This window comes from Triticum dicoccoides, chromosome 3B (assembly GCF_002162155.2).
Source record: "Triticum dicoccoides isolate Atlit2015 ecotype Zavitan chromosome 3B, WEW_v2.0, whole genome shotgun sequence".
NCBI lineage: Eukaryota > Viridiplantae > Streptophyta > Magnoliopsida > Poales > Poaceae > Triticum > Triticum dicoccoides.
This window is the reverse complement of record NC_041385.1, coordinates 64,678,686-64,690,732: the sequence shown is the minus strand read 5'-3', so window position 1 is coordinate 64,690,732 and position 12,047 is coordinate 64,678,686. Positions and strand designations below refer to the sequence as shown.

General features: G+C 45.8%; 2 pseudogenes; both read right to left on the bottom strand.

The window, feature by feature from the left end:
- Positions 1-2,911: 2,911 nt before the first annotated feature.
- LOC119279292 lies at positions 2,912-4,822 on the bottom strand (annotated as a pseudogene).
- Positions 4,823-6,787: 1,965 nt separating this feature from the next.
- On the bottom strand, positions 6,788-11,633 carry LOC119274727 (annotated as a pseudogene).
- Between the last annotated feature and the right edge of the window lie 414 nt (positions 11,634-12,047).

Here is a 12,047-nt window from a genome sequence, read left to right as displayed (position 1 = left end):
AGTATTATTATATTTCATTGTTCATGATAATTGTCTTTTGTTCATGCTATAACTGTATTATCCGGAAATCGTAATACACGTGTGAACACATAGACCACAATATGTCCCTAGTGAGCCTCTAGTTGACTAGCTCGTTGTGATCAACAGATAATCATGGTTTTCTGGCTATGGACATTGGATGTCGTTGATAACGGGATCACATCATTAGGAGAATGATGTGATGGACAAGACCCAATCCTAAGCATAGCACAAAGATCGTGTAGTTCGTTTGCTAGAGCTTTTCCAATGTCAAGTATCTATTCCTTTGACCATGAGATCGTGTAACTCCCGGATACCGTAGGAGTGCTTTGGGTGTATCAAATGTCACAACGTAACTGGGTGACTATAAAGGTGCACTACATGTATCTCCGAAAGTGTCTGTTGGGTTGACACGGATCGAGACTGGGATTTGTCACTCCGTATGACGGAGAGGTATCTCTGGGCCCACTCGGTAATGCATCATCATAATGAGCTCAAGGTGACCAAGTGGTTGGCCACGGGATCATGCATTACGGTACGAGTAAAGTGACTTGCCGGTAACGAGACTGAACAAGGTATTGGGATACCGACGATCGAGTCTCGGGCAAGTAACGTACCGATTGACAAAGGGAATTGTATACGGGGTTTTTGATCGAATCCTCGACATCGTGGTTCAACCGATGAAATCATCGTGGAACATGTGGGAGCCAACATGGGTATCCAGATCCCGCTGTTGGTTATTGACCGGAGAGTGGTCTCGGTCATGTCTGCATGTCTCCCGAACCCATAGGGTCTACACACTTAAGGTTCGGTGACGCTAGGGTTATTAGGAAGACTAGTATGTGATTACCGAATGTTGTTCGGAGTCCCGGATGAGATCCCGGACGTCACAAGGAGTTCCGGAATGGTCCGGAGGTGAAGTTTTATATATGGGAAGTTGTCATACGGACACCGGAAAGTTTCGGGGGCTTATCGGTATTGTACCAGGGCCACCGGAGAGGTTCCGGGGGTCCACCGGGAGGGGCCACCCCTCCCGTAGGGCCACATGGGCCGCAAAGGGGAGGGAGCCAGCCCCTGGAGGGCTTGGCGCACCCCCCACCTTGGGCCCATGCGCCTAGGGTTGGGGGGGAAACCCTAAGGGGGGCGCCCCCTTTGCTTGGGGGGCAAGTCCCCCCTCCCTGGTCGCCGCCCCCTCGCCCCCTCTCTAGATCCCATCTAGAGGGGTCGGCCCCCCTTGCCCCTTCCCCTATAAATAGAGGGGTGATGGGAGGGCTGCTAAAACACACATCCAAGGCGCAGCCCCTCCCCTCCCCAACACATCTCCTCCTCCGTTACGTGCTTGCGAAGCCCTGTCGGAGTACTGCTGCACCAACACCACCACGCCGTCGTGCTACCGTTGGAGCAATCTTCCTCAACCTATCCTTCCCCCTTGCTGGATCAAGAAGGAGGAGACGTCTCCTGTCCTGTACGTGTGTTGAACGCGGAGGTGCTGTCCGTTCAGCACTTGGACATCGGTGATCTGAATCACGTCGGGTACAACTCCATCATCACCATCCCCTTGAAAGCTTCCGCACGCGATCTACAAGTGGTATGTAGATGCAAACTCACTCCCTTGACTCGTTGCTTAGATGAACTCATAGATGGATCTTGGTGAAACCGTAGGAAAAATTTTAATTTTCTGCAACGTTCCCCAACATGGGTAACCAAATTGTCCGTGCCTTCAATCAAAGTCTCCCCCACTTTAAGCGATTGGATTGTATTTTTTCGTTTCCTCCCATTAGCAATTTTGTGATAGTAGTCAGTATTCAGGTCTCCTTTGAGCAGCCAGCGCTCATGGGACTGTTGGAGCCAAAATATTTCCTCGTTTACCAGGAGCTCATATAACTCAGCGTTGATATCCATCTTTCTACTATACAAGTCAGGAGGCAACATATCTTCTTCTTCCATTTCCTCAAGCATAGCTAGTTCCATACGTAAGTCCTCTTTCCTTTTCTTATCATGGCCATACTTATCCGAACCCCACCCTTTAAAATTTGTTTTAAATCTTTTCAGCTTGATATTCAGGATATCAATTGGATCTGATGAGGCAACATTCCTAGCCCAAATTCTCTTCACAGCAGGCAGAAACTTTTCATCATTGATCCAAGACAGATTGAAGCGAAATTCGCGAGGTTTCGGGGCTTCGCGCCCCTCTTCCCCGAAAGATAACAAAAGAGGGTTATGATCAGAAATCTCCCAGACTAATTTCCTCACAGAGACCAGTGGGAAAATATCTTCCCAGCATTCCGACATGAGGATTCGATCTAGCTTCTCTAGTGTGGGATGAGTCTGGTTATTGGTCCAAGTATACTTCCCCCCACTGATATGAATCTCCCTAAGAGCTAGTGTATTGATGATGGAGTTAAACAAGTCAGTGGCTTTGTTGTTCGACATTTTCTTATTCTTTTCTCCGAATGTCTTAGGATATTAAAATCCCCCCCCCCTACTATGTAGGGTATGGTCATGCCACTACAAAAGGAAGCTAGCTCAACTAGGAATTCATTTTTGAATTCATCATGCGCCGATCCATAGGCTACCAGCAAACCCCACTGGATTTTTTTCTGTATGTCATACAACACTAGTTGCAGTACATACTTGCCCTTAGTATAGGAGACTAAATCAAAAGTATCTCTCCTCGTACCGCACAAAATGCCTCCAGATTTGCACGTGGAAGGCACCCAATTCCACTCAAAAATGTCAAAGGGATCAATTCTTCTCAGGCATTTAGGAGTAAACTCTTTTTTCATAGTTTCTTGCAAACCCAGGAAGTCAAGGGAATGGTCACTAATCATGTCTGAGAGGCAGGTGGCCATCCCTTTCTTGCCCACCCCTCGACAGTTCCAAATGAGTCCTCTCATTTGGAATGTTTTTTGTGAAATTTGGTCCGAGTAACCCTACCAGGAGACGGGGCAGGGTTACATATCAAATCTTCCTCAGTATTATTTCTTTTCTGACTCCTAGTCACAGGCCTAGGGATCTTGACATTGGATTTATTGTGTTTTTTCTTTTTAGGCTTAACAGAAGAGATACGCTCATAGATGTGTTCTTCCTGGTCTAGCCATTCTAAGCTCATAGGGGTTTCCCTACCCAAACCATCTGTCACAATCAAAACATCCTACTCATTATCAGCATTATTATTTTCTTTTTTATCTTCTAATTCTTTTAGGGCGCACTCAAGCTCTCTAATAATGTCAACGACAATGAAATCATCATTGGGTATTTCTACCCCTATCATATTCGCTCTGTTAATCAGCTCATTATCAGAAAGTGCATCAAATGAATTCTTGAAAGTAGGGGTATTGTTACCTTCCAGGTTTTTCTTACTAGCCATTTTCTTGGCCCTGTCCTCCACCTTGTCCTGCATTCCAGAGATGTTACGCTTGCTGAACCTCAGTGGGGCTTCAGGTGCTAGTGGGGGAGTGAGAATGACCTCTTCAATGCTTTCAGAAGATGGGAGTTGTACCACATAGCTGCATGAAGTCTTCATCCCAGGGACCACCTCACCAGTTACCTCCACAATCTGAATATCTTGCGCAGCATTCTCCATGATATCAGGATTCCTGGGGACAATCTAGTTGGAAGAATCAACATCCCCTTCCCTCATTTTCTCCTCAATTTCTCTCTGCATTGTTTCAATAAGCAGGGAATTATCCCCATCACTTTCAGTAGAAGGAGATCCCTCTTTGTCATCGTATAGCAGGCGACAGGCCTTGCCACCACGATAGGAACCCCCAATATTGCCATGCCCAACAGACTCAGGCTGCGGCACCCCTTTCTCATGTTCAGTGCGTTTCCTCTTAGGAGTTTGATCTGCCTTGGTTCCATCCACAGGGATAGGATCCTCCTTTTCTGCATCCACAGGGTTCTTGACCAAAACCTCCTCAACCTCATAAGTAAACCTGTAGAAACGTCCTGCAAGCACCCCTTCAACAGTAGCAGGGAGTTGAGCTATCGATCTACACCCGATTTTAGCTCTGACAGAAGAGGGGCGGTTTATAGTTGACATATCAACTTCCAGGGTAATCCCAACTAACGCTCCCACATAAGCTACAGTCTTATCACATCTCTTGTTAGGTGGAATTTTTCCAATTTTAACCCAGGAAATTTCTAACAGTCCCTCAGAATCAATGTCTTCAGACCAAGGAGAGAACTTAACACTAACCCCACACTTTTTCAGCTTAATGCGTTCAACGAAAAGAGCTCTCTCAACCTCTCTAGGGTTCGGCATCCTCATAACGAATTTTTGTGGAGCAAAGAATCTAGCAGAGCAACGCCACCCCTGACCAACATACACGCTCAGCTCGTGTTCAATATCCTTGGTCAGGGCAGAGCCATCAGTAATAGTGACAACAATATTGAAGATATTTTCCCTGCTCTGTCTATCCACACTGTAATCAGGAATGTAAAAGAAACCCTGACCCTTAGTTTGAAATGCACACATCACAGGTGTGTGATCCCAAGGAAAGAACTCATTGCAAACAAAAGACAGATGACCCCTCTTCTTACATCTCTCACGGAAAGCCTGAGGGCATCTAACAGTAAAGTGCCCAAGCAAATGGCAGATCTGACAAGCATCACAAGGGGGAACGACAGTACCAGAGGAGGAGTACTCGCGGTTACCAGCAGCAGGATTGTTCTTGTCAACGGTGTGGTGATCTTTCTCGCCTCTGGTGTCCCCAGCACGAATCTCTTGACGGTGAGGGGGAGCGTTGCCCCTCGGCCGCCACCGGCTCCTGAGTGTCCTGCAGGTCACCGCCATCCCCATCCCACCGGGATTGGCGGGTTCGGTTCGCCTGCAGGCTGCCGGCTGCCTCTTCCCACTTGTCGTTGGTGGTGGAGGAACTCCCCATCTCCGTCTTGCGCTTCCAGACGTGGGAATCGAAACCACGGCCGCGGCCATGGTCGAAACGCCCGGCGCCACGCCCATGGCGGCCCGCCCCAAAACCATCCCCTCTCATCTTATCAGGCGACCTCTCTTTGGATCTAACAGCAGGATCCGTGGACGATCTATCAGGTGGCTTCTCTCTGGATCTAGCAGGAGGATTTGTAGGGGATCGAGAGGCAACTACTTGAGCAAAGGAGCGCAAATCGCCATGGATTTTGGCCTCCCACCAGGCGAAGTTTGGATGAAACCTAGATCTGACAAGAAGCGGAGCGCTCCAGAAGTGGGCGAGCCCCTCGTCAAGATCCAAAATTGAGGAAGGGGTGGCTGCCGTATGTTTTATACCCGCGGCGCCCCCGTAAACCCTAGCTCCGCCGCTCTCATAGCAGTCGGATCTGCCCTCGCCTACGTGTCGCGCATCCGTCCCATGGCGGACCGGTCCGCGCCCCAGGACCCCGGGTCCATCTGTCATACGTGGTGTTCGGCGGTGCGCGTCCCGATCCGCACGAACGTTCCCGTGTACCGCTCGCCCACACGGCAGGCCATGCGGCGGCGCGTTCTCGCCGGGATTTCCGCCGGTCGCCGGAGCTCTGTCACAAACCCTAGCAAAGTGGCAGGGAAATGCGACGATATCCCCGATATCAATCCACTCACCAGGGCGAAGGTAGCGTGCATCCACCGTGTGTCCCCTCGCGTCGAGCAGCACGATCCGGAGAGCATCCCCGCGCAGCCACAGCTCGCCGTCGTCGAGCGTGACGCGGCGTGCGGTCACCAGGTCCGCTGCGAAGCGGACCCTCCAGCGTGCGTCGCCTGTCATCCTCTCTGAACCTTCCGACGAACGGTTCCTTTGCCTTCTGGAGGGCGACAGCTGACTGGAATCAGCAACGAACGACGTCGGGTCCAAGTTGAAGGCGAGGTCGATGGTGGAGCTCGGGGCCGGTCCAACTTGATCCCGTGCACGAGGAGGAGGAAGCAGTCAACGGCGGATCTGCAGAAAACGGGGAGATACAGCAGGCCCAGCCCAGCCTAGCCCTGTAAACAACAACAGCTTCTGGGGCCAACCCCCCACTCGCTCCAGCAGGCCCTAAACAGGCCTCCATTCTTTCAAAACACGAACACTTACAAAAAATGGGAACATTTTTTGATTATGAATATTTTAAGAACGAACAGTTTAATCCAGGAACATTTTTTCGAAATGCAAACACTTACTAAAGTTCCGGGAACATTTTTTCGAAATGCAAACACTACTAAAGTTCCGGGAACATTTTTTTAGCATTTCAGGAAGAATTGTCAAAACACATGAAATTTGGGTCAAGGTCCAACAAAAGAAATCTCTAAAGGTTCGGGGCATTATTTGAAAACACGAACAATTTTTTTTAAATGGGAATATTTTTTGTATTAAAAAAATGAGAGCCCTGAGAAAGAATATTTGGGCCACTCCTCCACCACCGCCTTCCGAGCTCCGCCATCACGCCCCAAGGAGAGTCGTGAGAAAAAATAAAAATGCCTAAATTGCAGTATATAAGTTCAGTAAGGATAGTCTTCAAGAGCATTGCTTGCTAGGGCAGATGGTGCATGGGTACTTTCTGTGTTTTCCTTGTTCTTATTCAGCTCTCGTCCAAGTCCAGAGCTCCGGCACATCCGCAGGCAGCATCCACCTCCACCGCACTGTGCACATCTCGTCGCTGTGTTCAGTCTGCACTCTACAACTATGTCAGTATGCCAACATCCAGGGAAAAAAATATGTACAAAATTATTTTTGGTCAAGATTTCAGTCAGACAGTCCTTCTGATAATGCAGTTTCGCCATATGACGGAACGCAGGATTACAGAAACAAATTGCTCTTCCTTCACCAGGTCACACACACACAAGTTCAACCATACATACAGGTTACACATGTTCACTGTAGCAAAGCCTCAGGCCCAAGTTCAGAAACAAAATAAAACGAAATGCATCACTTCCATCCAAAGCATACAATCGTGCAAAAATAAAGTTCATCCGTAATAACATTCAAAGAACCAAACTGTGTCTCTCAGGTTCAGTGCATCAAAGGCCTCTTGCCTCAAGTTCAGGGAAAAGGTAAAACGGAACTCGTCGGAAACTGAAAGCATACCGCACAGGAGGTTTAGTTCAACAAAGGCCTCCAGCCGAATTTAGAAATAAGCAAAATGAAATACAATACAATATTTGAAGGGCACCCGCCCACAGAAAAATAGGATACTTTGCGCATCTTCAGTATTGACAGGCTTCCTCAACTTAGCATGCCTCACGCTTTGCCCGCCGAAGTGAACTGCACTCTGCACCACAAGTCCAGCATATATAATAGAATTAGGAAATAAACGGTAGTAGTTCTGATGAGCATACACTACGGGACACATAAGCAACTTAGAGCAACACACAACACTTGATAACTTGTATATGCCTGCAATCTGCTTCCATGGACATGTACTAAAGCTCTTTTCAAATGTGTACAAGGAAAACAAATTTAAGCATTTCTGGTGCATCGAATGATGCCATACGAAGCTTGCAATTTGTTTGTGTATCCAATGAGGCATAAAATTATGGTCCAGAGAATCAAAGACACAAAACAAAATGTCCAACCAGTATATATGCGGTGTTCATACCTTGTGCTTTCATTGCCATCTAACTGGTAGACAGCGTGTAGACATCCAGGTCTTCGCCATGAACTCGCTGGTTCTGTTTTTGAAGCTGAGGCAGCCAGTGGGAAGAGATCTCTTGCATATCCACGCCCAGCCCCAGCTGCTGCAAACTACCCAACCCCTCTACATGGCTTAAGTTTGGACAGCCATGTGCACACATGTCTGTCACTCGAGGGAGGTTGGAAATCAACTCCAGGCTCGTACAATTCTGTATAAGGAGAACCGAGAGCAGTGGGAAGTCCTCCAGGGCCTTCAAGTTGTTTGTTCCAATTAATCTAAGCTCCTTCAAGCTGGCAGCGACCTCTCCAAGCTGCCGCGGGAGAGCCCTCAGCTTCGGGCAACCTTCGAGTTTCAAAAGCACTAAACGGGGCAGCAGTTGCAACATTGCAGAATGGGCATCCACTTCTGGATCCTCAAAAAAAGACCACTCCTCCCAGTTCGGCATATCCTTGAGGATCAAACATTCAAGTTTAGGAAAATAAACTAACTCATTGAAAGGATCACCCTTCCTACAGCCAACAAATTCAGGTCCAACCTTGGTAACTGCATATGCTCCATCAATTCTCAGATATTTCAAGTTGGGTAGCTGCCCAATCAATGGAATATCCTCACAGGATATTACATTCCCGAGGCCCAAATGCTCCAGTGAAGGCAAACAGGTGGTACCAAACCAGGTGGGATACCGCTGGCCAAAGAAATTAAAAATCCACAGGTGTTCCAAGTTAATTGGAGGTACTAGCTGCTCCAAGACCCGCTCAGCATTGCTAATGTCTTCTTCTGTATATTGCCCATCTCCACGTTCAGTCCACCTTAGACTTAGGTTTTTTAGATGCATTTTGTCTGTCAGCACTGCATTTGTAGCACAATGAGCTGCTCTTTCCAATTTAACAAGGCCAAGATCCCTCATCTGCGACACATAAGACAAGTCTTCCAACTTGCATCCATCTTGTACATTAACATTATCACTTCCGTCACCTACAGGGAATCCTTGTAAAGTATTGAGGAACTTCAGTTTTGCTATCCCTTTTGGAATCTGATCTATTTTTGTACCATCAAGAGAAAGACATCTTAAACTGCACAACTGGGTAATTGTTGAAGGAAGACTATGCAGAGAACCACAATAATCCAAGCTCAATACTTGAAGGTTTCTTAGGGAGCCAATGGATTCTGGAAGACAAGATATGCCAGTATAATTCAGATCAAGTAGATGTAAGATGGATCAATTTTCCTATACAATCTGGAACACTTTGTACAAGTGAGTAATTCAGCACCAGAACACGAAGAAGCAGAAATCTCTTGAACAATGCATCCTCCATTCTCTGTGCACCATGAACACTTAGGAAAGTCCTCACCTTAACTTCCACCTTATCGACTCTAGGTAACACCAATATATCCTTCTTAGTGACAGCCGTAACACGTCGCAGCTTTGACATATTTTCACCTCTTAATGTTTCAACGTCTCCAACAAAACATTCTTCTCTTGATATATTTATAAAGCAAACTGTCTCAGGAGGTCATGCATTCTACATCTCTCCTGATCAAAATATTTGTTATCTGGTTGGAGGAGGTTTCGATGGATTAGCTCGTAGAAGTACTCTTCTGCTATGTCTTCTAGTGATTGGCCTTGCTGCTCCATGATGAACCCTTCAGCAATCCATAACCGGCCAATTTCTCCACGCCGAATGAGAGAATCTTCAATATGCAAAGCACAATAAAGGAAACACTACTTCAGACGATGCGGTAACTCGTCGCAGCTTAGACGTATAGCTCTTTCTATTTCATCAGAAAGCATGCTCTGGGATCCAGCATATCTGCCCAAAAACCTTTTCCACTCATTCTCTGTACGACCTCTGCTTGCCAAAACACTAGCGGTAACCTTGATTACAAGAGGGAGGCAGCCGCATTTACGAATAATCTCAATCCCGATGTTTCTTAGATTTTGCACTTCTTTCTCTTCATCAATATTCATGCTCTTCCAAAGTAGCTCCCATCCCACCTCTACTGACATGAGATCGACTCGATGGATATGCTGCACACCTATTGTCATTGCAATTTGATCATCTCTTGTAGTTACCAATATTACTCCAACAGCTGTTTCGTTTACTGGAATTCTTATTAAATCTGTCCAAACATTTGACTGCCACACATCATCTAGAACAAGAAAGAAACTCTTGTCCTTGATTGCTTCTGCAAGCTTTCTCTGCAGCTCGGCTATGGTTTCACCTTGCTGATGATGCACACCAATATTACGGAGAACCTCTTTCAGAAGAGTAACTTGATTGTAATCTTGCGACACACAAATCCATGCGTGTATCTTAAAGCTTCCTTTTATTTTGTTGTCATTGTATATCTTTTGAGCTAGTGTTGTCTTACCAACTCCTCCGGTTCCAACAATAGCAAGCTTGTAAGACTTATTTTCCTTGTGTGAATGAACTAAATCCACCAACCTCCTGCTAGAACGTATGATCTCCTTTCCCACAAGGTTGGGCTCAATGAGGTTGGAACTTCTTATCAGTTTGGATGTTGGACCATTTCCAGCAGGTTGTGTACTATTGTTGAACGTTAAGAATATCTTGTCCTTTGAAATGTTTTCTATCTTTATGTTGAGGCTTCTAATCCGAACAGCAACATCATGACGTGACCAGATGTTACAAAAGCAAGAGGAAACTGAGAAGCCTGCACATGCAGCTGATTTGCTTGATGATGAAGAAGGATCATCAGGAAGTATCTTGCTTCCTTTACATCTAGCCACATCTAGGATTTCATCAACATCATATATAACATCTCTCAGTTGACCAAGCCAATTGTTTACTGCTAGCTCTTTTGTCCTCCTTTTCTCAGCATCATATATGCAACATTTTATCAGTTCTACTCGTCGCAGGACTTCTCTGAGCTCTTCTTCCACCCCGAGGATTAGTATGGCCTCATCTGTAATGATATTCTGCAACTTACTGGCACATGATCCAAGCAACGATTCAAGTATGGCTGCCATCGATCAGACAAACTCGGCAAGGGAGATCCACCCAAACCACCACGGTGACTTGTTCTGAGAATAGCAGAAATTGGAAGCTGAAAATGAATGCTTTCAAAAATTAGACAAGGCTCTACAGATACACTAGAAGCTGCTTAGTTACATATAGATTCAGCACCTTGAGTAGTGCCATGTATCAAGGACTAAGTTCAAGTTTTTGTGCTCGCAAATTTACATGTGTTTCAGTTTTTCATACAAAAATATTTATTAGTTTGTCTTGCCTAGTTAAGGGCGCCATCCAATGGCAGCTGCATAGCAGTCTGCAGTCTACATATCAATCGGAACCAAAGAAAATGTTGCGTCAAGTATACGAGGAGTAAAAAGGACCGGATGAAGTATATTTGTATCTGTTACAACACCTAGATTAATCATCCAGCGGCTTTTTTGCTTTTCTGATTGATCTGATGAATAGCCCCAGTGCTAACCTAGAAATATTGATAACTAGTTTATTCGACTGGACTAATGAAAGTTAAGTTGATTGCAAGTCTTTACCTTACAAAGAACTCTCTGGTCAAGGAAAAACCGTCAATAGTAAGAACCAATAGTGATCATAAATCTTGAAGAATCAGTTTGTTATGATGATCAGTCGATCTCATAGAAGATTACCGTTCAATCACCACCAGAAAACCATACTGCTTCTACACCTGCAGTATTATATAGATAATACAATATTATGTATCAAATAATGAACAGAAGGAGTGCCTCCCACCACGATACAGATCAAGAAGTTAAGGATACCGAGATCAAATATATACCTGAACACGGGCCGGTAAGTCCACAGGATCACTTCAATCAGTGGTGACCAGTGGACCAACGGGGAAGGAACGACGAACTTGAGAGGATCAAGACAAACTTTTCCTCTGCGTGTGGAGAAGAGGAAGAACAGAGCGAACAATATCTTCAGGAATTTGGTAAAAAGCACAAACTCAGGGGGGAATTTCTTTGGTCTGAAGCAAGAATTAGTTGCTTGCTGGAAGAGAAAGAGGTGAAGATGGCTAATGATGCTTATCTTAATCTTAATTTGTTTACTTGGACATGGAACCCACTAATTATTCTTTCCTTCCCACCCACCATTGCAGCAAAAGGCAAAAGCAAAAGCACTCAAGGTGGCTCACTTTTTCTTTCTTGATGAGTGAGCCTGATGCCTTACCTGAGCCAGTAGCAGCATATATGTACTGGAAAGCCAAGCAACAGCAAAGCACTCAGTTGGAATTAATTTGATACCCAAACAACAATAGCAGATAAAGCCCCCTCCTCTGCTTCCATTATTAATTCATGTTTCAGGATATATTTGACCAAACAACATTAGCTCATCAGTTTCAGCAACCAGCAACGAAAGCCATTCTCAACACAACGGCACCATACATTTACAGTCAGCGAGAGATGTACTGCAGAGTCTGCACATGCCACAATTGCC